Source organism: Lithobates pipiens, unplaced genomic scaffold (assembly GCF_037356315.1).
Source record: "Lithobates pipiens isolate NorthernLeopardFrog02 unplaced genomic scaffold, aLitPip1_a1.2 Scaffold_19, whole genome shotgun sequence".
NCBI classification, from domain to species: domain Eukaryota; kingdom Metazoa; phylum Chordata; class Amphibia; order Anura; family Ranidae; genus Lithobates; species Lithobates pipiens.
In genome coordinates, this window is record NW_027507764.1 from 553,754,329 (window position 1) to 553,760,328 (window position 6,000).

Below are 6,000 nucleotides of genomic sequence, written 5' to 3' on the forward strand. Positions count from 1 at the left end.
CCTAGAACACTTAGAGGGACAAGAAGGGAACATTTACACTGATTCCGCATACGCCTACGGTGTGGCACATGATTATGGCCACATATGGAAAGCTAGAGGTTACCTTACAGCAGCAGGCACACCTGTTAAACATGGTGAAGGAATCAAAAGAGTCCTGAACAATCTTCAAAAGGTTATAAGAGTAGCCATCATGAAGATAGCGGCACACACGAGCGCAAAAACAACTGAGGCAAAAGGAAACGCATTTGCAGATTTAACTGCAAAGAAGGCAGCTCTAGGGGAAGTAAGCCATGAGACCTTAGCCACGGTACAGGTGAGTATGCCCGAAACCACATGGCAGCAGCTAATCGAACTACAGGAACAAGCAGGGGCTATTGAGAAGGACCGTTGGGTTAAGGAGGGAGCTGCACCAGGCCTTGACAATGTATGGAGAGAAGGAGACAAAATATGTCTACCCGCTTCTCTATACCCCGCAATGGCAGCGGCTGTCCACTTACCCACTCATGTCAGCTCCAATTCTATGTATAGGATTGTAAGCCAAGGATGGCTAGCCCCTGGATTCAGTAGTACTGCAAGGAACTACTGTGCTGCATGCCAAATCTGTCTGATTAATAACCCAGGACAGAGAGTGAAAACCCCACGTAAACATCAGGTCCGGGCCCAATATCCCTTTCAGAGACTGCAGATTGACTACATACAAATGCCTAAGAGCGGCCCCTTTGAATTTGTTCTCGTGTGCATCTGCCTATTTTCAGGCTGGTCCGAAAGTTATCCTGTGAAATCAGCTACGGCAAAAGCCACCGCCAAGAAACTGATTACTGAGCTGATACCTAGGTTTGGTCTCCCAGAAACAATAGAATCAGATAGGGGGACACATTTCACGGGAGAAATAATGCAAAATGTGATGGCAATGTTAGGGGTTCAACAAAGTTTTCATACTCCTTACCACCCACAGAGTTCAGGATCAGTAGAAAGAGTAAATGGTACAATCAAGCTGAAAATACAAAAAGCTATGCAGGAGTTGAACAAACCATGGCCTGAGTGCCTACCCTTAGCTTTGTTCTCTATTAGGTACACCCCAACAGGAAAAACAGGGTTATCCCCATATGAAATACTGTTTGGAAGTGCACCTAGATTAGGTTTATATTTTCCTCAAAGTATGCAATTACAATGTGATAGGTTAACTACGTATGTAATACAGTTGCAACAGCGTCTGACTAAAATCCACAAGAGTGTGTATTCTTCTCTTCCAGACCCTAATTCTGTCACAGGTACTCACGATCTACAACCAGGAGACTATGTGTATGTAAAGAAACATACCAGAAAGACACTGGAACCAAGGTTTGAAGGTCCTTTCCAGGTGCTATTGATTACAGCAACCTCAGTGAAATTGGAAGGGAAACCTACCTGGATCCACGCTTCTCATTGTAAAAAGGAGCCAGTTGGCAAATGACAACATGTATCTTTTTATTGTTTCAGTAATCCTGGCTAATAGTTTGGTTACCTCACAGAATAAAATACACAAGGATGAAGGATTTTCTAAAAAAATGTTATTACTGAAGTTTAAATATGCTTATGCCCAGAAGTCAGGATATGAGAAATGTTGGATTTGTAGCAAATTACACCCCAGCACAGCAAGTATACCACTGATGGCAGTTCCTATAAACTATACTGATCTTGCTAACAGTAGCATTAACATAATTAGAACAAATACCAGCGAGACAGTAATGTTTAAGTCAAATGGTCTCGCCTTTTTCCCTGATTGGTGTTTCAACTTAGGGAACACAACGGGAGGAAATGGAGAATGCCAAGACAGCAAGTTTAATTTGTCCATTGTCGTATTAAATGGAAGCTTCTACCCCAGTAATTCCAGCACACACCAGACATTATCTGACTTCCTCACTAACATTGTGGATAATAATGTTAGGTGGTTAGTATCCAACTTATCCCTCTATGGATACACCTCTCGTTATAGAAATGATATCAGTTCAAGATCAGTAGCTCTAGGAAACAATATATACATCTGTTGTGAGGATAAATGTTATACTTGGATACCTAGAAGAGCTCAGGGATGGTGCTACCTCGCAAGTTTAGTACCAGTAATGGGAGTAGTAGGTGATGAACGAGGTGATCACCTATTAGAAGCTAGCATGCACCCTAGATATCCCCTCAGGTATCGTAGTAAAAGAGAAATATTCCTGAAGAAGGACATGGCATGGGCTTGGTTCCCATCCTGGACAGGATGGGGTATAGACTTAATGAAAAGACTAAATAACTATACAGGAATTATTAATGATGTTTTGGAGAAAAACTCTGATGACATTACTAAGTTAAATCTGGAGACCAGAGCCATCAGACAACAATTAGAATTACATGAATTAGCAATTGAAAGTATGAGTGCAGCACTGACAGGACTCTGTGAAACTACTGAGGACTATGAGTGCTGTACTTGGATACATAACACCAGCATTGAGGTACCTGACTATTATGACATCATTGCACAACACCGTACGGAAGTAAAGAATTTACAAGAGAAGGCCCGAAATATTGGTCGCGACTGGGATCCGTTTGGTGGAACTTTTAGTTTCTCAGGGTTATTCTCTTGGGTTAAGAAGGCAGCAATGACGATTATAGTGGTGCTCTTATTCGTATTTTTCTTTTATGCATGCTTTAAGTTGTTTATGTGCTTTTGCAAGAAAGCCAAGGTAAATGATGCGGAAAAGATGGAACTTTTGTGAAGATAGGTAGATTTAGATCCTTGACATCACCCATCTGTCAGAAAAGCCACTCTTCCTGAATTTTAGATGTTGGTACTGTCCAGGGGGATGGGTGTATACCCCTCTGACAACTCGCGGTCAGGGAGAGTACTCTGGATATAGGCCGACTAGAACTTGTTCAGGTGGACCCAGGGCAAGAGGGAGGGGTGATGTCAAAGGGGGAAATGTAAGGATTAAGGGGTGTCAAAACAAAATGGTTGACAATATGTCTTTCTAAATACTTGTCTTTCTCTATCCTTCTCTGTAAAATAAGGACTCGTCATCTTTAGTCACGTACGCATAAGGAGAGGCCGCGCATCAGCCCTAAAAAGCAGTCTACGCCCAGAAGATTGTCTTATCAGCTGATAACACCCGGAGAATTGTCTTTCCTTTGCAAAAATGTTGTTTTTTTTACATTTGCTGATGTTTGCCCTTTTCTGTCTATAAAAGAGACGTAATAAAGAGCTCAGAGCCAGAGTCAGTCAGAGAGAGTCAGAGTTACGACGGACTTCTGAGCAGAAATACTGAATACCTCCGTGTCTCTTTGCTTAGATAAGAACTCTAACTAACAATTGGGAAACGGTAACATAACCTGACAAATAGGTGACTTGTTGAGGTCACACCTAACAGTGTCCAAGTCCTATTGTGGCCATATACGTCTGTCTCCTATTGTGCCCACGCGGCCCAGTGACACTGACCTGCTCTCTCTCTGGTGGTGCGGGTACAGCGTGGCTCTCTCTCTGGTGGTGCGGGTACAGCATGGCTCTCTCTCTGGTGGTGCGGGTACAGCATGGCTCTCTCTCTGGTGGTGCGGGTACAGCATGGCTCTCTCTCTGGTGGTGCGGGTACAGCATGGCTCTCTCTGGTGGTGTGGGTACAGCATGGCTCTCTCTCTCTGGTGGTGTGGGTACAGTGTGGCTCTCTGGTGGTGCGGGTACAGCATGGCTCTCTCTCTGGTGGTGCGGGTACAGCATGGCTCTCTCTGGTGGTGTGGGTACAGCATGGCTCTCTCTCTCTGGTGGTGTGGGTACAGCGTGGCTCTCTCTCTGGTGGTGCGGGTACAGTGTGGCTTTCTCTCTGGTGGTGCGGGTACAGTGTGGCTTTCTCTCTGGTGGTGCGGGTACAGCGTGGCTTTCTCTCTGGTGGTGCGGGTACAGCGTGACTCTTTGGTGGTGCGGGTACAGCGTGGCTCTCTCTCTGGTGGTGCAGTACAGTGTGACTCTGGTGGTGCGGTACAATGTGACTCTCTGGTGGTGCTGGGAATATTAGTTCCCCAGCACAGTCCTCTTTTTCATTTTCCATGTCTCCTTTAGTAGCTGCTACAAGCACTCCTCAGCTTGTTTCCTGGTTTTATTTTCCCCCCCAGCAGTGTGCTTGCTGGGGACTGTAGTCTGCTCCCTGTTGATAACAATTGGGCCACCTATCTCTGGGACTACATTTCCCATGATGCCCCTTTAGTTGCTTCTGATTGGCCCTCTTTTGTAGCCAATGGGGAGAGAAAAACGGACAGACAAGAAAGCCTTCTCTTCCCCTGCTGCTGACATGAGAAGGGGAGGGGGAGCGAAGGGGGAATATCCTGACAGCAGCCTGCAGCTCTCCCCACCGTGTGGATGCCCACGGCTGGAGGAGGAGAGCGGAACAGCTCAGGAGAGAGACACACAGCTCAGCCCATGCAGCCCCCAGAGATGACACAGGCACGGCCGTTTAGCGACAGGCGAGCGGCGGCCGCGGCCTGTGTTGCCCATGTTCAGGCTGCGATCGCCGCTTACCTCCCGCTGTGCGGTCTGATCAACAGGCCAAGGACGGCTCCTTATTCAAAATGCATTAAATTCATTATTTTCCTCAAATCTACAAACAATACCACATCATGACAATGTGAAAGAAGTTTGTTTGAAATCTTTGTAAATTTATTAAAACTAAAAAACTAAAAACATCCAATGTACATAAGAATTCACAACCTTTGGCACCAATTACAGCCTCAAGTCTTTTTGAGTATGATGCTACAAGCTTGGCACATCTATTTTTGGGCAGTTTCTCCCATTCTTCTTTGTAGGACCTCTCAAGCTTCATCGGGCTGGATGGGGAGCATCTGTGCACAGCCATTTTCAGATCTCTCCAGAGATGTTCAATCAGGTTCGAGTCTGGGCTCTGGGTGGGCCACTCAAAGACATTGACAGAGTTGTCCTGTAGCCACTCCTTTGTTAATTTGGCTGTGTGCTTAGGGACATTGTCCTGTTGGAAAATCAACCTTCACCCCAGTCTGAGGTCCGGAGCTCTCTGGAGCAGATTTTCCTCAAGGATGTCTCTGTACATTGCCGGATTCATCTTTCTCTGGATCCTGACTAGGCTCCCAGTTCCTGCCGCTGAAAAACTTCCCCACAACATGATGCCGCCATCACCATGCTTCACTGTAGGGATGGTATTGGCCAGTTGATGAGCGGTGCCTGGTTTCCTCCAGACATGACGCTTGCCATTCAGGCCAAAGAGTTCAATCTTTGTTTCATCAGACCAGAGAATTTTGTTTCTCATAGTCTGAGAGTCCTTCAGGTGCCTTTTGGCAAACTCCAGATGGGCTGTCATGTATCTTTTATTGAGGAGTGGCTTCCGTCTGGCTACTCTACCATACGGGTCTGATTGGTGGAGTGCTGCAGAGATGGTTGTTATTCTACAAGGTTCTCCTCTCTCCACAGAGAAAGCTCTGTCTGAGTGAAAATCAGGTTCTTGGTCACCTCCCTGACTAAGGCGCATCTCCCCTGCTCTAGGAGTCCTGGTGGTTCCAAGCTTCTTTTATTTACAGATGATGGAGGCCACTGTGCTCATTGGGGCCTTCAATGCTGCAGAAATGTTTCTGTACCCTTCCCCAGATCTGTGCCTCTAAACAATCCTGTCTCGGAGGTCTACAGACAATTCCTTGGACTTTATGGCTTGGTTTGTGCTCTGACATGCACTGTTAACTGTGAGATCTTATATAGACAGGTGTGCGCCTTTGCAAATCATGTCCAATCAACTGAATTTACCACAGGTGGCCCCCAATCAAGTTGTAGAAACTTCTCAAGGATGATCAGTGGAAACAGGATGCGCCTGAGCTCAATTTTGAGTGTCATAGCAAAGGCTGTGAATACTTACGTACATGGGATGTTTTAAAAAAATGTAAATACATTTGGAAAAATTTCAAGCAAACTTTTTTCATGTTGTCATTATGGAGTAAGGTTTGTAGAATTTTGAGGATAATAATGAATTTAAT